The sequence below is a fragment of the Colletes gigas genome, unplaced genomic scaffold (genome assembly GCF_013123115.1).
Source record: "Colletes gigas isolate AHSC1104 unplaced genomic scaffold, ASM1312311v1 Colletes_gigas_Sc00007, whole genome shotgun sequence".
Lineage (NCBI taxonomy): Eukaryota > Metazoa > Arthropoda > Insecta > Hymenoptera > Colletidae > Colletes > Colletes gigas.
Genome location: NW_025106636.1, coordinates 1,657,280 through 1,680,848, shown reverse-complemented (window position 1 = coordinate 1,680,848; position 23,569 = coordinate 1,657,280). Strand labels below are relative to the sequence as shown.

The 23,569-nt window shown below is 49.1% G+C and overlaps 1 protein-coding gene across 2 annotated transcripts in view; it reads right to left on the bottom strand.

The window, feature by feature from the left end:
* Window positions 1-23,569, bottom strand: part of LOC122396463 — a 99,187-nt gene that overhangs the window by 50,709 nt on the left and 24,909 nt on the right. For both annotated transcript variants that reach the window (XM_043394903.1, XM_043394904.1), the window contains exon 2: window positions 10,231-10,265. The gene's annotated coding sequence lies outside the window, so the exon portion shown is untranslated. The remainder of the gene's footprint in view (window positions 1-10,230; window positions 10,266-23,569) is intronic.

The following is a 23,569-nucleotide window of genomic DNA, read 5'->3' as shown; positions in this document are numbered from 1 at the left end:
CTCCGACGCCACCTCCCCCTCCTCCTCTGCGCTCCCTCCTGGTCGTGTTTCTCTCTCTCAAAAGGGGAAACACGAAACCGTCTCGCGTTCGTTTTTTCTTTCGCGAATTCTCCGTTTCCCCGGCACTCGAGGTCCCCCCGCGCGGTACCAAAATGTCGGCCGACTCTCCTCTCTAGAGCGGAACGCGAGAGGCTCGCACACGCTCGGTCGTGAAACACACCGCCGGTCCTGAATACATTCTAGGGAAGAGCGTCGGCTGCAACCGTAGGCCGCCTCGAGGCTTCCTGGCAGGGACTATTGATTTTCGAATTGGTTCAAAATTTCCATAATACCACGACGGCTGAGAGGGTACGCCGAAGCGTCGGGGGTAGGGAACGACGAGGAGGAGCGCCGACGGAAAGAGACAGAGACAGAGACAGAGACAGGGAGGGAGAGGGAGAGAGAGAGATTACGGCAACGACGTAGGTGGGAAAGAGATGAGAGACGCGTGGCCACCCTACCCAAAGAGGGGTGGAAAGCGAGACAGACAGGCAGGAGATAGGCTGGAAGAAGGGGAGGAAGAAGGAGGGTTGGAAGCCGAATGCACGTCAGAGGGTGAGTCGCCGCGCGGCCTCGGACGGTTTCGAACTTGGCAAAGTTCAGCGGGCTCAAAAGAGACACCCCGCGCGCCCACTCCACCCTTTCGAGAGAGAGACCACCCCACCATCATTCACCCTTACCCTTCTACCATACCCCCGTCTCCCCTCGACCCGTCGTGTCCCGTCCCGTCCCGTCCCGTTTCTCCTCGGCTTCTCTCGACTCCCCCCCCACCGTCGTCGACCAGCTTCGTCTCCCTCCCGCCCCCCCCCCCTCCTCCGCCGGTCTATCCTCTTGCCACACGTACACGCGCCTGCATACGGTACACACCCGCGCCTCTCCCCCTCCCCTCGAAACCTCACCGCCTAACCCCTCCTGTGTCATTTGCCGAGCACCTCCACACAACGGTCGGGTGGGTGGGTGTGTGCGCGCAACAACAACCACGCCGACGACGTGAACGACCGCTCGTTCCTCGTTGCGTTACATCGTGGTAACGATACCGAGACCCACGGAGGAGGAAGGGTATTACCCTCCTCTCCTTGTCCCGTTTGGTAGGTATTGCTTTCGAGGAGAAACGGTGTTTAATGCGTTATCCGAACATCACACCCCCTGGACACGAACACGAACACGAACGCGGACTTCTCCGTCCACCTTTTTTACCCGATTCTTCTCGGTTCAGCCTCCCCGCGAGCTTTGTCTAGCCCGCGGTGCTCTTTTCTTCGCGATTTCTTGCGCCGCTTAATTGCTGGCCGCGGGAGGGAACACGGTACAAGCGATGTTAGACTTCCCTTATCTTCCGTCGGACAATACGTCGCTGGCGGACGGAATCGTAATTCGAAAATTTTCATTTCATTATCGAGCTCCTTGACGCGGCGAGGCTACCAGCGCATAATGGATAACGAAATTCAAGTGGGTTCACCCTTTCGGTCAACACGTGGAAACGTTCGTCGAAAGAAGCTACCTCGTCCCTGATAAGTTTCAGCAAAATAGGATCGCGATCGAAAATCAAACGTCGGTCGTTTGGTGGGATTCCACGAGTTTTGGCGGATCGAAAGCGTTTCGGGCAAAATTCTCGAAGGGCACTCGCGGAGGGAGGAAGAGGGCGCGTATATGTATATCCGTTCGGTCCTCGGCTGCGCCACGGACAGAATGACGTACGGCCACCCCGTGTCGCATTCCCCTCTTTTTACGAATTCCTTTCTCTTTCTCTCCTCCCGTCGTCGGGCGGGCCCTGTTCGGCCCGCGTCGAGCGAAAAAAAGGGCTGGCAAAAAAACAGGCGAGAAAGAGACGAAGGGCACGGCAGGAGAAAGAGAGAAAGAGCGCCCCGCGCCGGGGCAAGCTAGCTCTCGCTCGCGCCCCGTCTCTTTGTCCGCGGGATTCTTCGACTTTCGAGGTAAGCCGAGTCTCGCGAACCACTCGTGGCGACGCCCGCGAACCAGATCCACTCGAAAACCGCGCCGGCAACTCCGGGACCAAACGAGCCCCACGGAATCCTCGAGCGTGCCGTGACATGACCTGTCCTAACTGGACGGATCGTAAACGTACACGGTTGTGCCCGGTGTAACTTTCTGCTTCCACGATCACGCTCCCCGTCTCCTCCCTTTCCTCTCTACGATCCTCCTGTACTCGAATACCACTGGAACACTTTGCTATTCGAATATTTTCCCCCGTCAAATACCGTTCGAACGCGCTACTAACTATTCGAACATCCGGTGCACCGATCGAGTGTATCTGGGTATTCATGGTATTTAAATACAGTCGAATAATATTCGAATACCATTCGAACACTACTCAAGTGGTACTCCAATTTTATTCGAATATTTTAGGTATTTGAATACCGTGATACGAATGACTATGTTGTTCGATAAATAACACACGCTTCTTCCCTCTTGATAGTCGATGTAAAAAAACTCGACGCTGCAAGAATGGAAGGAAGTATGCGGTTCTGTACGATCGCCGAGACCTACGCAATCGGAAATTGATTTCCTTCGATGTACAACAGATGGTAGAGACGAAGTAGCAAAAGTTTAGCAGATTTTTCAATACACTGCGGGCATCAGTAGGTCAGACATAAATAACCTCGATGTACAGATCCAGGTTTACGGTTCTCGCTTGTCGTTCTATCGATTGCCGCTAGATTCTCCTATAATGGTGTCTGTGTGTTTTTCCATTTTTGACGGAACGATCCGCAGGGTCAGAGCGACATTCTAAAATTGCCTCGTCCGATTCGAACAAAGTGTATCTAAAATAGTACCATTTAAGGTATTTCATTCCACACTTCCTATTTCGCGCTAATCGCTATGCAAATTAATATTGGAAACTACCTGGATATCTGGAACACCTATTATTACGCGTTGTTCCTTTTACGGAGAACAAATCAATTCGGTGTGCAGCATTTTTATAGATTTTAATAACATTAGCGAATTCGGGGTGAAGAATTACCCCGAATAAAATCCACGCGCGCTAAAAATTCTATCGAACCCGATCCTTTAAATAGCAAGGGTTACGATGCATCTGAATTTCAATGAAATCCGAGGTGTTACTCCGAAAAGATTCCTGGCACGAAGTGTGACTTCGAAAGTACGGTTCCCGGTATAGCCAGGCAAGGTCGTCGAAGAAGTAAACGTGTGTGAATAATGAGTGGAACCACTTATCACATTGTAGCAGCATCTCCCGCGCGATCTTCGACGGCCGATCGATCGTTATATAGTCGTCTCATAAACCAGATTTTTCGATGTGTCGTTCGCGTAGCGCGGTAGGCCCGATTGGGAATTGAAAAAGAGAAGAAAACGGAGATACGTCGCGATAAGATTCCCGACGACGTCGTTCGTGCTGCAGCAAAATAAGGATCGCGGTCGTTAACAAAGTTGCTCGACATAATTGGCCGCTACAGGAGGATCCAGGACATAAACACGCCGTGTAAATTAACGGCATCAACCGTAATTACAGATCACGTACGCCGTCGATTATAATTACCAATGGTGATTATAATCCGAAGTACAAATTGAAGTTTGCCCGAGCCAAGCGGCCGTGGTTTGGCTCGATTGTAAATTCAACCGGCGAGTTAATGTTCCCGCGCAGCGCAAAAACCGAGCGCAGCACGTAAACGTTGCTGAATCGATAAATCTGTTACGATAAGAGGACGTGTTACAGCTTCACCGTTACTCATACGCAACGCAACGGGCAGAAAAACTTCCGTTAGCTTCCTAACGCGCCAAGTAAAAGGAACGCGGAGAGAGCTGTGCAACTTTTTAGGTCTCATTTTCCCGCGGTCGATACGGGACTTTTTTACGTTTCTTTTTCTTCCTTTTTCATCGTCTCGCGATCTATCGTGCGAAAGCAAGAAGCACCGTTCCTAGATTTTTGCCCCGTCTTGGCCCTGGGAACCGAAACCGCGCCGCCATTCCGCTCGGATTCGGGATAAATTAGAGGAACAATGTCGATCAACGGAAACGTCCGTTGGAAGATCCAAGGATCGCTGAAATTTTATTCTGTCCGAATGAATAAAAAAAATATTGAAGACATAATTTAATAATAAAAAAAAAAGTTGTACCGTTAACGTTCCAAAACAGGATCTCCCACCCCAGTAATTAATTATTTCTTACACCTCGGGCTAACGAAACTTTAATAACTTGCTGTTTTTAATTATAGTTTAGAGTTATTAATTTTAATTTCCCTCGGGTTTCCTTCTCCCTCTATTCTCTTGTATCATTAATTATATCAATATTTTTTTTACGCGTATTTTTAATAAACGAGACTGGATTTTGGTTCCCTTACAATTAAGCACGTATGGAAAACATACTATTATCGATACAATATTTTTAATTACGTTCGTTTACTATTTTTAAGAGAGATACCATTTTGACTCGGGGAACCAGTTTCTCGACTTCGGAGCAATTTCAATTTTAATCTTTGTAACGATAAAAGCACGCGTAGTGATATTTTCACGTAACCTTGAAGTTAATCAAGCACCATGCTTTGCATCGAAATGGTCGAAAACGTACAAAAAAAGAAAAAACAGTAAGCTAACATTTCTAACGAAAGGATTGCGAGGACTTGGCTCCGTCCAAAGACAATTAATCTTCTCATTATATGTCATTAAGTAATTAAACAGTAACGAGTTCGTTATGAATAATCATGAGCCGATAATCTAGTTACGAGATGCGATCACAGTCCAATCCTTGTTCAATGAAATATTGCTCAATGTCGTAAAAAGAAATTAATACGCGTCGACGTTCGTGTTCTAATTACTGTTAATATTTGAACGCACCATGACTAACGATGGGTCCGATCTAATGACATGCTCATTAATACCGATACGGTATTAATTTTCAACCGTTCCGTCGAGGAATTATTGCCATTATGGTACGTGTTAAACCAGAATTTGGTTGGAAAATATTTATTGCTCGACGTGACATAACCGATAATACTGCTAGTTAAAAGAACCGATTGTTTAAACGCGAACTGCTCGGTGTTGAGCCTTAGAAAATGGTGGAGGCAGGATACCGATCTCCGCGGACTGCACGCGGAACGGGGCACCTAAGTCTAATGCCCACAGGAGAGTTTTCCTCTCAAGAGTTATGGGTTTTTGCACAGGAACACGCGAGAGCCGACCTTGCTGCAGTTACGTGCCACGGGGCAACTTCCGGCACGAAACTTCCTCCGCGTGTTTGTGCGAAAGAACCGTTGGCTCTCGAGAGCAAAACTCTCCTGTGGCCAACGGGCGTGAGGCTCTCCGATCTGCTATCTTTCGGAATAAACCCCATACTCCGTTCAAACGGCGATTTAATTACTACTTTACGGCACCAAGAAGGGAAAGTCCTTCGATACCGATCGGGACACCCGTCCAAAGGAAAAGAGTTCCGATCTGGTAGCGGAGCTTCTTCCGCAGCGATTCACGGAGGCTGCCATCTTTGAGAACGGACCATACGCGCCATCTGAACGACGATTTAAGCAGCCCTGGCGCCGATCAAGTGTATTTTCCAGGTAAGACTTAGATAGAAATCTAATGTTAGAAGAAGTAGTGTAGCCACGAGGGGGTTGAGCGCGGTGACGAAAAAGGGGGGACGACGACAGCTCGAAATCCAGTTTCTGGCCGACGGGAGACGGCCGATTTTCCCAAGCTCTAAGGCTAGCAGGCTGTTTTTTGTTCAGCGGAATTCCTGAGCGCCGGCGGCGGCGGCGGAGGAGGCGGAGGCGGAGGCGGCGGGAGGATGGGCGTCGCGCGCGCCTGGTGCATTTACTCCCGTGACTCCAGGCGGCCAGGGGTATCGCAAAAAAAGGGAAAGACGAGAGCCGTAGTCCACAGGTAGACGCATCGAAATCGAGAGGGGTGAGACTGGTCGTGAAACGCACGCTGAGAGTCGAGCTGAGCTGAAACTGCGAGTCGACGACTCTCACCCGCCAACCCCGTTGCGCGGATAGTGCGCCCGAGCGAGTCGAAATCAAAGTCAGACTCGGGGAACAAAACGAAGAAGATCGAGGACCGCTCCAACTAACCCGGGAGGAACAATGTGCGCGAATTAGCAAACTATATCTGCCGATACTAGTTTCGAACGTGTCGAATTTGTTCGTTTTCAATGGCGAACAATTGGAAATAAAAGTTCTGGGACAACGGATGCGACGGAGCCTCCGTTTTCCACTGTTCGAAATTTTTATACGTATTTTTTTGTTCTATTCGAAAAATTTAAAGGTATCGATACCCTCGTTCACGGAGGTAACGGACGCGAGAAGCGTAGAGAACTACGTGGTAAAATTGTCCTCTCTGTCGTTATTATTGAATAACGGTTGAGAAAGTAAAGGAAGATCGAGTTAAAAAGTACTCTACGCCAATGGGATCCGCAACGTTTGCTAGATAACGCGCAACGTTCCAATAATACCGCGTCCTTCCTCTCGTTTGTTTCGTTTTCTCTCGAAGAACGGGAAAATTTCAATCAGGAAACGCATATACTCCCGTCTTGCAATTTGCGAGAGCACGATCGCGACTGTTTCCCTCGGACGATTTCCGAGGACAAGATTATTCCCAAAAGTAATTTCTGTTCCCGTAATCTCCGCGCCCCGTTTATCGTAAAGCTTCGCGGAACGCTATCCCTCCGTCTCCATCTTTCTTTTTCACTTTCTCGTTCGCTCTTCGGGTACGTAACTTTCTATGCCTTTAGCTATATTCTTTGATTTCACCTTGTAATTATAATTTATCGCCGACCGATAATGTACCTCGTACCGTTTCTTCCTGTTGATATTGGGGAACTTTCCCGTAAATAAATAAATCGAATCGAATCGATTTCCTTCGCGATTAAAATTGGAATCGTGGCTCCCCCTCCGGGGGGAACGCAAAGTTATTTTGAAAAATTCGATATTTAACGTAAGAGCGGCTTCAACGGTTTTCCTATAAGTGGCGAAAATATCGAGAAAGTATCGTACATACCGGCGAGAAATTGCGTAGATACACGTTATACAAGGTATCCGAAAAAACGAATAAAAAAAAAAACACGTACCTCGATAATCGCTCGATATCAAACAGCGATCGTGTCCGGTCGTGTTCGAACGAATACAAAAATTTATACACAAATCGTATCGTGTGTATTTTATTTAATTTTTTGGGGAGAGAATTAATACCGGAATAGAATAACCAGAGTAAAATAAATTTTGAATATGTCGGAGGAGCGTGTAATGAAAAGGCCTCTATCGGGCCGTGGCCCAGGGTGCTTTCGATTAACGGAAATTTCACACGAGACGAGCGCGACGTTCGAAGTGGCTCCATAGAGTAGCGTATCAAGATTCGCCGGTCAATTTATCCTCCTGCGAATGCGAATGACCGGGCAGAAAGCTCGCGAACACGAGCAGCATCAATGTTAAGAGCATCTTAACACAGACTGATGAGAATACGAGGTTAGTTGCATGCAGCTGTCACGGCACTTGGTCGGCGAGCGTATCGTCGGGGCAGTTGCAGACGGGATCGTTTCGTTCCGGCGGAGACAAAATGGACACGAGTATTCGCGTCAGGGACTGTACCGCGGCGAGACGCGTTTAACAGCCACGTAGGGCCATCTCGAATATTGGTTATAAAGTATCGCGCCGCGTCTCAACGAGTCGCGTGATTTATACGCCGACCGGTGGAAAGGGGGGCGCGGACGAGAATTCGCGGGAACAGCGAATCACAAAGAATATTCCGCTCCCGGAGACGCCGCCGCACGCACATTTACGATTATTATCGCGATCGTAAACGAGATTCCAGCACGTTTCCGAACCAACGGCCCCCGATCGAAGCGCCGCTGTGCAACAACCAGAGAGCTGGATGCTCCGATCCAGCCATACTCTGCCTTCTTTTCTTTTTTTTCTCCATTCTACGGACGCACACGTACGGCGTTTGCTATGATACTCGCGATATAACAATAAGAAGAAGAAGAAGACTCGAAATCCAACGGGTTTTCTACACAAATTGAGAGACAACGACGAGCCAGATGACGAGGAGAAGAAAGATACGATTCATCGATTCTGTTTCGCTAGAATCTAGAGAAACGTAGTTGGTTGGATATTTCTAAACGGCAACCTTTTGTTGGCAGCGTGAGGTTTTCGCGTCGGTATTAGAAATCGTGACTCGGTATCGCATGAAAACGAACCTTAATTCGTATCCTCGGCGAGCGCAACGAAAGAGCAAGAAGCGAGGGGGGGCCCGCGAAACGGAGGAAACGCGGCAAGGGAAGACCCGAAGTAGAACGAGAAGCAGAAACAAAGGACAGGCTGCCGCGGAGGAAAAGAGAGAGAGAGACCGCGGAGGTGGGACGCCGAGGGAAAGGAAGATGGGACAGGGATGCGAAGTATGCTCGCAACGAGGACGCGAAATACAGCTAGGAGAAGCTAGAGATGCCAACATAACAGGCTCTCTGTTCGTGCATAAGCGCCCGACGCACGCTGGCCAATTTGATTAACTCGACCAGATAACATTTCTGGAAATTATGAATAATCCATTTAATTTCTCAGAATAGACGTTATGAAGTAACTAATTCCGGTAAAATTACCTGCGATTATCAAGATAAACAGTCTTTGAAATTAACCACGAACTTAGTAGAAAACGAGATAAGGAAATGTTTTCTTTTCCCTGTAATTGGTTAGCAAACGTTAATAAAACATCGTGCGGTGTTTATATTTAGTGTTCCCGCTCCGGGTAATGTAAAGGAAGCTATAACTTTTTTTTTGCCTCTCGTCCATTGATATACAGTGTGTTCTTCGAAATGGCTATGGATGGATAAAAATGTCGCGAGGGAAAATTACGGTGTGCCTTGTGGATAGAATTCTGCGCATTTTTTTCAAACGAAACTCTGGTAATTTTGTCGGATATCTACGAAAAACTCAGCAGCCTGATGTAAAGTTTACTAAATCATATTTACGCGTAAACTTGTTTGAGTATGCACTCGTTGGGCACAAATAAACCATTAAAACGATGGTTTCCCGTTTTAAAAACGTAACTACCGTGTTATACGGAGGTTGACTGTACTAAGGGGGAAAAAAGGAAACTATTGACTCGGTTTTATAATGAAGTATTATATTGTTAAAATCGGCCATTGTGGATGGCGGAGGTTCGATCGCGAGGCCACACGCTAATCTGTGTGTTTCGCGCACACAAATTCCGCAGCTTGTCTGGATCCGACCGGTCGCGACTGCACGTTTTTCGAAATACAAGAAAGTTATGAAATATCGTGAGCGCCGTGAAACTTTTAATGCGAGGTCCGGTGGCTCGGTTGCCCCCCGTCCCCCCCTGCCCCCTTTCCGCCCGCCTCCTTCTTCACCCCCTTCGCGTTCCCCTTCCTTCGGCTATATAGAATACACCTGGCCGTATAACCGAAGCCTGGCTCTGCTCGCGTGGCGTGGGGTGGCGCGGCTAACTTTTTTATTAAAAAAGTTTTTCGAAATAAAAATCAGACCCGCCCGCGGAGAGCAGGGGGGGGGAGGGAACCCTCGCACACCCACGCTCAAGAATATACACTCGGGCGGGTCGGGGCGCGGTGCAAGTTCGCGGTCGCATGCACGGAATCGTATTAGGTAGACGCATCTGCTCATAGTTCGCGATCGTTTCTCATACGCGGAGAGGGCTAACGGACGAGAAACCCGTTCAACTTTGATTTCCACGTACGGCCCCCCGTCCCCCTTCCACGCAACCGCCCATAGGCGTCGCCGTTCGAACGATACCGTCAAGAAATCGCGACTCCGGAATAAATCTCCAGAAAAATGCTTGCTTTTCGACCCGCGGGGGGAAAAAAAATCGACCATCCCCCTTCAGCCTTTTCGTCTATGTTGGGACGCTCTGTACACGCCGAGCAGACGTCTGAAGCGCATTTTAACTCTCGAAAGTACCCTCTGGCTCCCATAATGCATATCGTAGATACGATTTATATTATCTCGGAATGCGATGTTGCGAGGCTGGGCATAGACGTAACCGTCGCCGGAACGATAAGATTGCGATCCAGGCTAGAATTAAACGCGATCGACCAACCGACTGGTCCGTCGATCGTGACTAACCGTCCGGAGGGCTCTCGAAATTTTCACTGTCTAACAGCATCTCTCAGAAATAATAATAGAAACTTGATGCAATATTTCCAAGTATCAACATTCTGTGTACACCTTGTTAATATCTTTAAACAACAAGGTTTACTTACATCAGTGGTTTCCAATCTCTCGGGAAGGCGCTCCCCTAAAAATGAAAGAAAACTATTTTAGTCGAAATTAACCAAGGGTTGTATCATGGTGTTAACACTTCACAAACACACCGCGAATTTTTTTAAGGTAATATAACAAAATTTGCGACTCTACAAAATGTATTTGTTCGTATATGCGAAATGTTTAAGACCTATTAAAAATTCGTAAAGCCAAAAGTGTAGCCTGTCTCGAAAATTGCGAATCTGTTGCGAGAACCAGAATAGAACGACCAATCACTATCCGGTGGCCGGACATAGGCGTCGCTGTTGGCGCGACACGAGCCGGACCGGCGATATTTTTCTTCGAAACGAACCCGTCGTTTATCCTTCGAGAGCCAGGGTCGCCGTCTTCCCGTCAGTAACATTTCTCTCGCGCGCGCGTAAATAAAATTTTTTCCCCAATAGCCGATGTTCGAAACAAACAAACCACTCAACGAGTCCGGCCGCCGGAACGTCCGGAGGCACCTCCCCCCTTTGATATGGGTCAACCAAAACCGCTTCACCCTCAGCCCCTCGACAGTCAGACCCCCCCTCCCCCCGTTCGCGACGAATCCGTCGCTGCTCCCTCGCGCTCGCGCGCTCACGTTCGATCACACCCATATAAAGCTTGATTCCCACCAGTCCGATTCGTCCGATACTCCGCAGAAAATATTATAATTATAAGAAACATCTCCTTCCTACCTTCGCGCGCAAATAAATTTGCTTACGTAGCTCCAAAAATTAAATATTTATTCTTAGATACTTTGCTCGCCCCTCTGCCTCTTTGTTCCCCCGTAATACTGTATTTTCAGAATTGTTCTCTATCCAGAGATTAGGGGATGCTCTTCTATGGAGAAAATCACTGGTGGCTGGTTTTTACAACCCCGATATTCCTCAGTACCCGATCAACTGAACTCCTGTACGATTCACTTATCCGAACGGGAATTAATATTTCAGATTTAAATGAACTGCTGCTGTAGGAACTATCTGTAAAATACTGTACCGACCAGTAGCCAAGAGGGAAATCTCGAATCCCAGGTTTACTGTTTCTCCTGGTCTCGAATATCGTGTAACTATAAGGTGGTTGCTCTACTACCGATCTTCTTGGATTTCATCCACTCGCCGAGGACTTTCTTTTCTATCATTCGCGGCAAACAAGACATTACCGTCAAATCTGAAATGGCTGAAAACCACTTAAGGGTCGTTTACGCTCGAGCGACGCCGACACCAAATTCAAGACTCGGCGAGCATAAGCAGACCCGTCCCCTCGGGTGTGAATGCATCTCGCGTAATGACTGGTGTCCACTCGAGGAGTCGCTATCGAGAGTAAAAGCCCTTTCGCACCAGGAAGTCGCCTCGTTACTCCTAATTATTTGTCAAGTAGAAAAATACTTTGCGATTCGAACCGTTCGTCTTGGGGAAAACCTACTTCGGGATAACAACTTCGCGTCCGGGCTCTATTTTAATTACACTGGCTTTGGAAAGATTTGTAGAAAAAACTTGATTTTCAAGGGGGTTAATTTGGAGAGCAAAACATGCTCGACTTTGTATTCTAAGCGGAGACTCCAACTGATTTCGTGCGATTTCAAAGAGATTCGTCGGGGTAGAGGGGCCTTGAAAGACTTAACAACTACGACTTTTTGCTATAGAACTAAAACAATTAATTCTCAAGTTGAATGATGAGTGTAGAATGGAAGTTTTGGTCTGGCAGTGAACGGAGGCAGGCAGGCACACACGTGGTCGTATGTTGGCGTAAGATCGGAAAAGGCGAGATGGTGAGGGCACGGTAGGTTGGGTGTTGGGCCGTTATGGTCGGCAGGCGGCTAGAAACAATGTTATTTTCCGTGGAGCGTCCCTCGAGCGTCGGTGGGCATCGTATCAAGCTATCGTGCACGTAGACGCGGCTGCACAGAGAAAACGGGCGTGCGTACAATCGGAGAAACTGCGAAAGCGACGGCGTCGTAGCAGAGGGTACCAACCAGCCAGGAGGAGGCCGAAGAGGAGGCGGAGGTGGACGAGGAGGAAGAGGAGGAGGATGAGGAGGAGGAGGGTGGAGGTGGAGGACGAAGCGGACGGAGAAAGAGGCGGAGGAGGCACAGAGAGAAGCGGAGGTGGCTCGTTCGGGGGATCTTTATCAAAGTCAACGCACGCCGGTCACCATGGCAACGAAATTGGATTTTTTTTTTCGAAGTTTTTTCGGCCCTTCTCGCCGGCGCCCATTCCCCGTAGGGGGGCGACGGGGTCGGAGAGTCGAGGGGCCGAGGGGCCGAGGGGGAGGCGGTGGTGGAGGCTCGACGGAGGAGATGGCGGTGGCGGTGTCGGCGGCGGCGGCGGCAGTGGCGGCGGTGGCGGAGGGAAAGTGGTAGGAGAGGCCGGAGGAAAAGAGAAAATGCCAGAGAGAGAGAGAGGGAAAGAGAGTATCGAGAAGGTCGGGGAGGCTCTGACGAACGGCGACCGGGGAAGCCAATAATTCGAATTGAGAACAGCCAATGGCCGTGCATCTGATTTTTTGTCGTATCATCGTCGAGGTCGTCCGCCCTCTCCCCAAGCCCCCGCGTTGCTCCCCCACTCGGCCGCCCCCCTTGCATCCGCGCGACGAAAGGGGCCGCTCTGCCTTGCTTTTTGTAAAATCTCCCATCCTCCACCCGTTCCAGCCGCCGCCGCCGCCGCCGCCGCCGCCACACCGCCATCGTTCGCCTCTGTCCTTCTCGGTCTTCTCCTCCTCCTCCGCCTCCTCCTCGTCGTTCTAACTCTTCGTTGTCCTGGCTCTCCTATGGTGTTTTGCTGGGATATACAAGGCACAGGATACGTGTGTGCATCGCTCGTAGGTGCAGCGACGATGCGCCGGCGAGAAACCGAGCGCACAGGCCTCCAAGAGGGAAGCGGATAGACGACGATGTCTCTTCCTCTCTTAGAGATACTCTTGACCCTCCGAGTTACACTTTGAATCGTTCCCACCGTGCTCTCCGTACTTGCAACTAGCTTTCGACTCTTCGACGTCTTCATAGATTTCGGGGTGTCGATGCTCAGATATTCTGGATCTTTAGCGAAGAACGAACAGCACAAAGCATCGGCTAACAGCATTACCATTACGAAAATGTAATTCATGGACGAAAAGGCTTATCGAACGTCGCTCAGGGGCATCCTCTGTAGCTCCGAGCGCTCTGGCCAATGTCTCCGACCCAAAATCCAACGGTGGTTTATTTTTCTTCCGATCGACGTCTCCGGGATATGACTCGTTAGCCGATAACCTACGCACTCCCGTTGCAAGTAGCATGATTCATCCAGGTAGGTCGACCCGCAGAGAGAATGTCCCCGGATTCGATTCGGATCTTTCGAGATTTCGTATCCCACGGACTAATAGCATCGGCCATCTTTCATTTCAGTTTCTTGCCGAGTATTCCGACTAGTTATCTGGCCTAGAATCCGGGGCAGGTTTATCTTTCTCTTACGAGGCGGTCGTTTCGGCTCGGAGGAGTCGAGTTCGCCCCGTCGAGGCATCGGGGCAAATATCCTTGATCGTGGACGGTTTATACGAGGCGATAAGGACGCGACAGATCGCACGGAAACAGTGATCCTTATTTATCCACGCGAGCTCTCATTACGATTTCAATGACGCGCACGGAGCGGAGAGGATTCGACTGGGGCCAAATATAAATGGCCCTTGGTATTATAAAAATACGTTCGGCCGACAGGGGCTGGTTCTCTTCCGTGTGTTGGAGACAGAGAGCCTAGGCCACGGCCTTCGTCGACGAGCTTTCGGCGTCTCGGGTTAACCCTAGAGCACCACGTGTCATTTTTAGGCGCCGTTACCCGTCAACCTCGGATCCATCTTTACTCGTACCACCCATTTTCTCTGCACAATCGGAAATTACAGTTTCCATTTCGTATTATGAAATAGTTCCGAGTTGCACGAAGATACTTGGTCCAAATTTTGAGACGAAACTCGCGTAAACAACCTTGTTGACAACGACGGAAAAGGATCACCATTATTAAGTCATTAGCGTACGATAATTGAGAAGCCGATAAAACTGTTTCTCGGCGTGCTTGTAAAGCGATAACTCGTCCCAAGTTGAATTTTGCATTCACAATATATAATTCAGCTAAACTGGTAACTTTAATGGGGCTTGAAATAATTCATATAACGCAGGACTAAGAATAGTCTACAGGGGATCCTTTTACGCGAGTTCCATTTGGCAGTGCCATAAGCGAACCTGGCGAACCATTATTAGCACACAGAGGGGAATTATTGAGATTGGAGCGCGCTATATAATCGAAATTTCAATCAGAAGTTAACCATCGGGGGTTTCCCAATAACTGCACTAAACTGAAACAGAGTCTACGAGGTAAACAATTTTTTTTAAGTAAAAAAACGATTAAAATCCTCCACAATTTTTTGACCACTGCTATAATCATCAAATTCGAACGAAACGCTTTGGGTGGCCCAGTTATGGAAGAAGACCGTGATTAGTTTGGACATCGAGCGAAGGGTTAAGAGGTAAAGGGAAGAAAAATGGAGGGCTGTAGGTGGTTGAAGGTGGGCTCTCGTTGCACACCGAGTTGTCCTTTTGAGAATCTCGCGAGTATCGCGTACCGAGCGAGCCGCGTACACGCTCCGTGCGTCCCCTCCCATCGGCGCTCCTTCCTGGGCCACAGTGGCGGCGCGAGTTCAAAGCTCGAGAGCGGGAAAGAGTGCGGGAACTTCCGGTGGAACGATCCGACGAGCCAGGCATTCCGTGGCTGCGAAGTTCGAGGCTCGCCGGGCCCGAGGCTCGCTCTTAATGGCGGCAAATTCAGCGGCGGAAGTGTGCTTTAGAGTTCTCGAGCGCGACTCGAAGCGATCGAGCCGAACGAGATCGTTGTTTGCTCCGCTGAAGCTGTTTCGTAAACAGCTGGTCGACGACCGCCTCCGACGATGTTCGCGCGTCCCTCGAGGGCTCGCTCGAGCGCCTCCTTCTTCATGGAAATGAATTATTTCCACGGGGACACGGATTTTAGCAAACACGAAAATTACGAATAAAATAATTTTTATGAAATTGAATTTGAATCGTGATTCTCGGAGGAGCTGAAAACGTCGAGAAATCAATCGGAAATGCTACGGGGAACGCGACACGCGCTCCTCGAGAAAGTAAGACACACTATTGATCGGTGTTAACAACCGGAAGTAACACGATACGCTATTGACACGTTATAAATAAGAAGGAGGCAACTGTAGAATGCGACTTTCGCGTTGCCCGAGACCGGTGCACACCGGTCCACGTCGAAGAATTTAATAACATTTTGTCAAAAAATCAACTTTCTCGTATCGATATCTATCGTGAAACTTTGAAACGAAGAAACAGAATTTAAAACTATGGTTGTGTTTATCGCGTATAAAATCGATAAAGATCGCATCGGAGAATTTCCTCGTAATAATGTAAGAATTAAAAATAGGAAAAAATTCCGACGGGTTCTCCTCGAGCTGCGCCGTAAATTACGCGACGTCGCGTGCGCATCCAGTATTATTTAATAAGCATGCATAAGCGTTTGTTTATGCGCCGAGGGCCCCCTACCCTTCCCTCTTTCGGCTCGGCTCTATCGATCCAGAAAAATTCCGCGAACCGAAACGCGGAAACGCGTGTCTGCGATCGCCGAGCGCAAAAACGCAGCCCGCCCGCTCGAATTCCGCTTAATATTTTATGAATCATGGTACGTCAAGCGTTAGCTCGCCGGTATCCTCGGCGCATTATTCGTGTCAACCATCTGTGCAAGCATGATGTTGCGCGCCGTCCTCGAACGTCGTTGGCTATAGTCGACGGATGAACTCTCCGCGATCGATCGATTCCGCCCGATTCCACGGCTGTCTTACATGCATTTCTGCGTCAAACGATCCCCTTTCCCGTCTCTATCCTGCAATATTTACGCCCGTAATCCGAAAAGGGGCTAGTTACCGAGCGAAACGCCGCTACGAACGCCCGACACTCCGTACGGAACGCGACGAGTTGACAAATTACAGTATTCTCTCGATTATTGACTGAATTCATTCCCCTCCATCGAGGGAATCCAACGACCCCCGGGTGGTTGTGGCTTTAAAAAGAAGAGATACGTCTATCAATGTGCAAAAGCAATATTCTATACGCTCGTTGTAATATTTTAATTTTATACGTTATCTGATTATTTAAAGGTTGCCTAATTGCGTAATCATTTGGTCTGCAGATAATGCAAAACGAGTCGAAAGGTTGGAAGAGGCACAGCTTGTTAAAAACAATGTGTGTCGTTCCGATGCATTATTATATGCAAGTCATGTGTTATGTTTGAACATTCCAAGAATATTCTATGCACCATACTATTCGATGATACAAATTTATACTTCTGACAAATAGAATTGCCACTGGTTCACTTATCGGCGCGGTTAAACTCACGAGCGATGGCCTGCGGAGGTCCAAAATATTTATAATCGGAGTTTACCGACACCTGTTCCAACGTGTAATACTAGCTTCTGTACGTTTATCCCGAACTAATTGGTTTCCATATTCATCGCTAGAAACATAATCGCCTCGATCGATAAAAACGTCGGACGATCGAGCAATCCCTGACGTCAATCGAGACACGTCAACGGTGCAAAACAATTTTTCCTGGCGAAAGAGCTCGGAAATGGACAACATTTTTCGACAACTACGAGCAAGCAACTGTTTATCTGTTACATGTCGAGCAAAGATTAGAATTTCGATCGAATAAATTGATGTACCAAGAAAAAAAAAGAAGAATACTGCGAAACGAACGAATAAAAATTGTTCGATCGAGCGAACATAGCGAATAATCGCGTTGATCTCTGTTATTCGACTAAAATTTCGTTCATCTCTGGTCGGGAGCAGCCAGTCGGATTTCCAAAGAATCGCGCCGTTTAAAATGCAACAGGTTTTCGGGAGACGGGACGGACGTATTCGAGTTCTCGATCTGGTGGAACGTTCCTACGGTTATCAGAACCTTGCCCTTTCCCCGCGCGGCCCTCCGGATGACCTGTGCCTTTTACACTTTTACCTCCGGTTCACCGCGCTTAATAAGGATAACAACGACCGCCACCCAGTATAGAAGCGTTCCAGTTCACTTCCACAGTCTTTCCCGACGTTCTAAAAATTCCCACTCCCCCCCCCCAACGTCTTTCGTCCTTTCCGCAAAAGATATTGCCACTATTAAATTGCATTGCCGTAACACCGGAAAATATTACCCGTTGCAGCGAAATAAAAACGCGAGAAATCGATACGAGCATTATTGCTTCGATGTACAGCGCCGGGGAAAATAATTTCGAACAGAAAACTTTTGTCCAACGAGTATCCGGTAAGATAAAATTATTACGACCCGTCGAAGGCATTGCATAAAGAGTATAAAAAGTTAGTATACAAATAATATATTTCTTATATTATTTATGTATGTATCTTCTTGACCTATCGATTTTCAATTATCTTTGAATATTCCGAGATAATTGTCAATCTCATTAAATGCTATAAATATTGAAAGCAGGAAATACGTTGTCTCCAGACTTTTAAAAATATGTTCGAGTAGAAAGCACTGCTCCGATTTAAACATCGAACATTTCTATCGACGTTTGAATAATCTTTTAAACCGCGTGGAAACTCGAGAGTCATTTTCCCAAGTTCACGACGCGATCAGCAATTGATTCTCGTTCCAATCTGTCGCCACGTTGCTCCAACGTCGTTAACGTGTCGTAATATCCTGGCAACGGCGCGGCGCGATACAATGACCGAGCGTTTCTGCGGGCAGACCGGTCCGTACGATCGGAATAACCTGGCATTGTGCGATTTTCTTAAGCGAGAAAGTCGATCGGCGCGGATAAAGTTCGGTAAAAAAAAGAAAAGAAAAAGGAACAGCGATCGTTGGATCAACACGCCTACGTTTCGTCACCATTTTTCCAAGATCACCTCTGATCCCTTGTCCGTACCGATCTACGAGACGTAATTGTATTCCGCAAAAAAAGTAAAAATATGCAGCCAAGAAATGACTATTCATAAACTGTCGCATGTAATTGGGATCGATCAATATGCATCGTTTAGCTTATTAAATCCTGACATATGGACAGTGTACCTGATTATTAACCTATTTCCTCTCAGCCCTAGATCATCGATTCGCGGAGCAGATTCACCGAGAAATCGCGATTCAAATCGATGATGTTAACTATATTAAAAATACCAAAGCTAAATAATCGAGACGCCTCTGTAGTTTTTATTAAGATTATTTCTATTTCGTTTCTGAATGGTGTTTGGGTGAAGAGTTGCTCTTGTTTTTTATCGGTTATTCGAAATTCATATTCAGACGTCCCACCCTGTATGCAGCTGTTTCGTCAAACTGAGCGTCCACGGATGTACCCTAACCGAGTCCCTCGAATAAACCTCGTCACGTGACGTACTTATCAGACTGCAGCATCGACGGAGAGGAGAAAAATCGAATCCTCGGCCGGTCGATTCGCACAGCTGGTTTTCCACGGCTGGCACGTACGCACAGAGAGACAGAATAAACAACTCCACGCGTGTGCGTGACACACCACGCGGTAGCGATGGGAACGACCCACTCTCGAGCAAAGAATCGGTTCGAGTTTTACTATTTATTATCAAGAATTTAACAGTTACTCGACCTAACTTGGAAACTACTAAATCTCATAACAGAAATTATTGTTGGCTTCTGAACAAAATTCTGATATCGATAATGGAACGTTAAAGTGGAAATTTTAATAGAAGATAAATACGATGACAAATTTAATTTATACTCTTTGAACACTTCCTTTACCAGCGATAACGTTTGTAACATTGACATAATTCTGATACGAAGCGAGTGACACGGTTCGAATATTTCAGTGAGACTAAAGTAGAAGTTAGTGGAAATATGGTTACGAACGAGTTTGCTCTTTAAAAAGATACCATATGTCGCACACAATGAAATTTCTCGCGACCGAAACAAAAACATATTAAATTAGTTAATCGCGAAAAGTATGTTTGCAAACGTTTTCGATCTCCTTTGGGTCAACTTCGGATAAGAAACTTGTTAATAAAATTGTTATCTGAAGATGACCGAGAAAAGGTCGAAAACGTTTGTAAACATACTTTTCGTTTTTTCTATCAACGAATAAATAATTGCTCGCTATGGTCAACAACCGCTGTTTTATTTTGAGAATTCAACGAGCAGTGGAATATGTTTGTACTTGTATCAAACGTTTAACAAAAATTCTCTTCGCGACCGTGCGACTCGTTTCATTCCAGGAATCAGTCTGTGTCAACACTTATGTTTCCAGCACTACGTGACGCGTGGTAAACAAACATATCAAGAGAATCTTGAAATTCAGACGAGATTAAATAGCAACGATCGAGATAACTTTCGTACCGAGACACATCGATTTTAATACCGTTGGAACTGTATTATTGTACTATAAGTGGGATGTTAAAGAGTGTTTTATCCGTAATCCTGGCGGACGCTGCGAGATATTTGTTGGATCGTGGAAAAATGATCGATAAGAGAATCGGTCCCATCGCTATGCCGTATATCCGTCCACTCGAGCCGCGCAGTTCTGCGTGAACGCAACGAGCGTACGCGTAGCGTAGGTTCAAACGCACGTGTGTAAGTCCGTCACAACGCGTCCCTTCCAACGCCGCTGGACCCCCTCCCTTCACGCCCCTGACAAAACTCACGACTCTATTGGTCGACCCTTCCTCCACCCCGCGCTTCCCAAAGTCGACTCATTCCATTCAGTCACCCGTACGAACTCCGACGCTACCACGCTACCGAGACCATGCCGCGTGCTCTCTTTCCTCTCCCGGCCGCGTTTCCATCCGTCTCTCTCTCTTTCTCTCTTTCGTTCGATGTGTTGATCGCCGACTGTCCTCGTTGGTCGCGCGCCGTTCGCTATAGTTTCCTCTCTGTCGCGCGCGCCGCCACACGCGAGACCCAACGGCAACATGCGTCGCGGAAACGTTCGCACAGGTTTCTAACCTGACCTACACGTGGCACGGCCAGGGGCGATGGATCCCGATACAATGTCATCCGGTTCGGAAGCTCCTTCTCTCGAGATCTATGGATCGATTCCGGCGACGTTCGTCCAACGTTTTGGCCGTTCGAACTTTGTTATCGACGCGCGGCGTACCGTTATACTCGGAGAATCGGATAAAAGTAGGGTTACGTACGTAGCTCGTGAAACGCGTTACGGCGTTTCCCGTGAAGATGAATCAGAAGTCCTCGGTTTGTGAATCACTCTCTCTCTTTCTCTTTCTTTCTCTCTCTCTCTCTCTCTCTCTCTCTCTCTCTCTCTCTCGCTCGCTCTGCCCACCCCGCGTCAGTGTCACGCGGCACAAATTCGATTCGCACCACAGTTACAGTTTCTGTTTCGACACACTTGGCACAGCTTCGAAACTTTCTACGAAAGCACGCGCGTAAAAAAGTCGATGTTCGAGTCGCTGGTGCTCGCGAATCGCCGTCGCGGATCGAACGGCGACATTCGACCGCTCTCGATCGCGCTCGCGTTCAAACTGTCGTCCGTTGGATTCGTCGTCACAAAGGGAGCCCGCGTACACTCCCGCGAAACACCGCGAAACGGGCAGAGTTTCCGAGCAACGGCGAGAAAGCGCGTGAAAAACAAGAGATTACGATGCACGGTCTCCTCGACTCGAGTCAGCGCCGAGATACGCTATAAACCATAATGTACAAGTTAAAATAGTCGACTATAGTTCTCTCGAGGCCCGATGAAGCTCGGTTGCCTTCGTCGCGCGCAGAGATGCGCGAGACCGCCGTTTCTCCCTCCCCCCTTGCGCTGCCGCTCTTTCGTGCTCCGCGACCCCTCTTCACCCCTTCTTCTTCTTTTGCTCGCGCCGCGCTACTCCCGTACCCTTTTGTCCGGGAAGAAACACGCAGGTCGAGAGCTCTCGTGGCCTCTGCCGTGCTACGCTAACGCAAAATCGGTTTAGCGTTGTATTTCAGCTTCCTCGGCTCCAGCCGCGATCGGCCAATCGCGCGAACAAGCTCGAAAAAAAAAACCGCTTCGCGTTACAAAAGCTCCGTTTCCGTAAGTAAAATCGTTCGAATAAACGTTGAAATTTTTTTACCGATCAGAGGTTGAATATACGTACGATCGAAACCGAATTATAAGTCGCGATGGATCGTGGGTCGATTTCGAATCGAGGAGCTTCGGAGGAGTTATCGAGGTCCGACTGTAAATATTCTGCTGAACTTTCGCGGAAAAACAATTCGTCGAACGCCGATAACAAAGGTCAGCGCTCCTCGTGCGATCTCGACCAATGATTCGAGAGCTCGGTGAAACGGGCTCTCTCTCGATCGAAGCTCGTCGGAAATTTCGATATACCGATTCCGGTGGTCGCGCACTTCCGGCTTCCGGTGTATCGCTTGGTCGAGTAGAGAGGCGGGGGGCGGGCGCACAAACAGCACGTCGAAAAGACAGAAAAACAAAGTCGGTCGACGTCTGCGACGCAGAAGGGAGAGAGCGGAGAACTGGCGGCGCGCGGTCGAAAGGGCGCGAGAAAAGGGCACGTGTAACAACACGGGCGAAGGGCGCGCTGGCTCGCGTGGCCGCGTACCCGGAGGCGTGAAAAGTGAAATGACAACACGCAGAGTTCGCGCGTCGGTGACTCGGAGAGGTAAGCGGGGTACCCGTAGAGCCTAGATACGATACTGAGGGCTCGGCGCTGTTCGTGGCAGCGCTTTCCTCAAGAGGGCGGGAGGCAGGGAACAGAGAGAAAGAGAGAGAAAGAGCGCGCGCGAGGAAGAACGCCGCGGAAAGGCCGGGTGGTAGGAGATGCGGGAGGGGCTCGGAATTCTCTCTGTTATAGATTAAAATTTTTTACGGGGAAGATATTGATTGTTGCTTTTTATTAATGTAACATTAAAGTGGCGCCGCCGGAGCTTGGCGGGGAGAACTCCCGCCGGCGAGTCGCTGGACGGCCGTGGTGGGGGAAACGGGACGGAGTGGGAGTCGCGGGCGAAGGTAGGGCAAAGCGCGCGATACTAGCAGGGGGGGCAGGGGACGGTGGGTACGAGGCGCGGGAAGACGCGGCGGTGGGGGGTGTCCCGGCGCGAGGAGAGAGGAGAAGAGAAAAGCAAGAAAAGTAAGAACGGCCGCGCGCACTCTGGAAAACGACGGCAGAAGGGAGGAAGTAAAAAAGAAAGGGGGGAAAAGAGGGTTTCGCGAGGCGCGGCGCGTCGAGACAAGGCAGGGCGCGGGGGCGGGTGGTCCGAGAGGCGGGGGTCGAGGGCTCGAAGCGGCGGAAATAGTGCCATAAATACGAACATTTTTCGTAGCGTCTTGCAGCCCTGTTTTGACAATCATCCCCTCCAACCGACTTTGCCCCCTCTCTTCGCGGCCTCCTTCCACGCGAGACTAACCCTCCTTCCCACCCCCCCGCCCGCCCGCCCGCCCCCGGGGCCCCCCTCGGCGCACTTTTGGATCTTAAGTACGCGGATACACGTATACGCGCGACGCGACGCGGACGGACAACAGGCGCACGTAGATTCGACGACGACGACGACGACGACAACGATGACGACGATGTTTCGTCTTGCGCCCCTGTGCCTCGCCTACCCTGGTCACCTTTTTCAGTCACCCAGCCGTCCTCGTCCCTGTCCTCCCCTTTCCTCCGCCCTGACTCGCTCTCCCGCTTCAGCCACCTATTCTTCTACTCGCTTTGACATTTTTCGCGAGTTAAGGCCCGCTCGAAGTTCGCGGAAATCCATCTTGCGCTGGCTCGAGAAGGAGTACCGCCTTCTCGCTCGCTCTGCCCCGCTCTCGCTCCCACCCCCGCGCGCTCCACCGCCCGCCGTCCCCTGCCGCGCGGTTACTCGTCCCGTCCTCCTACTCCGCCGTCGCCCGTTCCTCCCTTTCTCTTTCGGTTTTCTTTTTTTTTTTCTTCGATTCTTCTGCCTCTCCTTTTTTCAGGGGGAGCGAACCGAGAGACGCGGGCGAACACGCCGGATCGATTCTTCGTTTCGAGAGGACTGCAACGGTAGGAGGGGGAGGAAGGATGGTGATGGAGAGAGAAAAGGAGAGAAAGAGAGAGAAAGAGAGAGATCGAGAGGGGAGGGATGCGGGGTGTGGGATATTCCATGGGCCTCCTCGTGGTAATTGCCGAATCGCCGACCCAAACGCGACGATAAGACGCGTGCAACTAATTTCGGGTCATAAACAAGGGAACGATCGACTAATTGCCCGGTCGTTAATCATCGATAGGTAGGTGTGGTGCGCGTCGACGATTAATTCGCGCCGCGGACTCGCGGGAGAAACTCTTGCAGTTTCGTGTTACGCGGCCGAGCGCGATCTGTATAGGTTTGC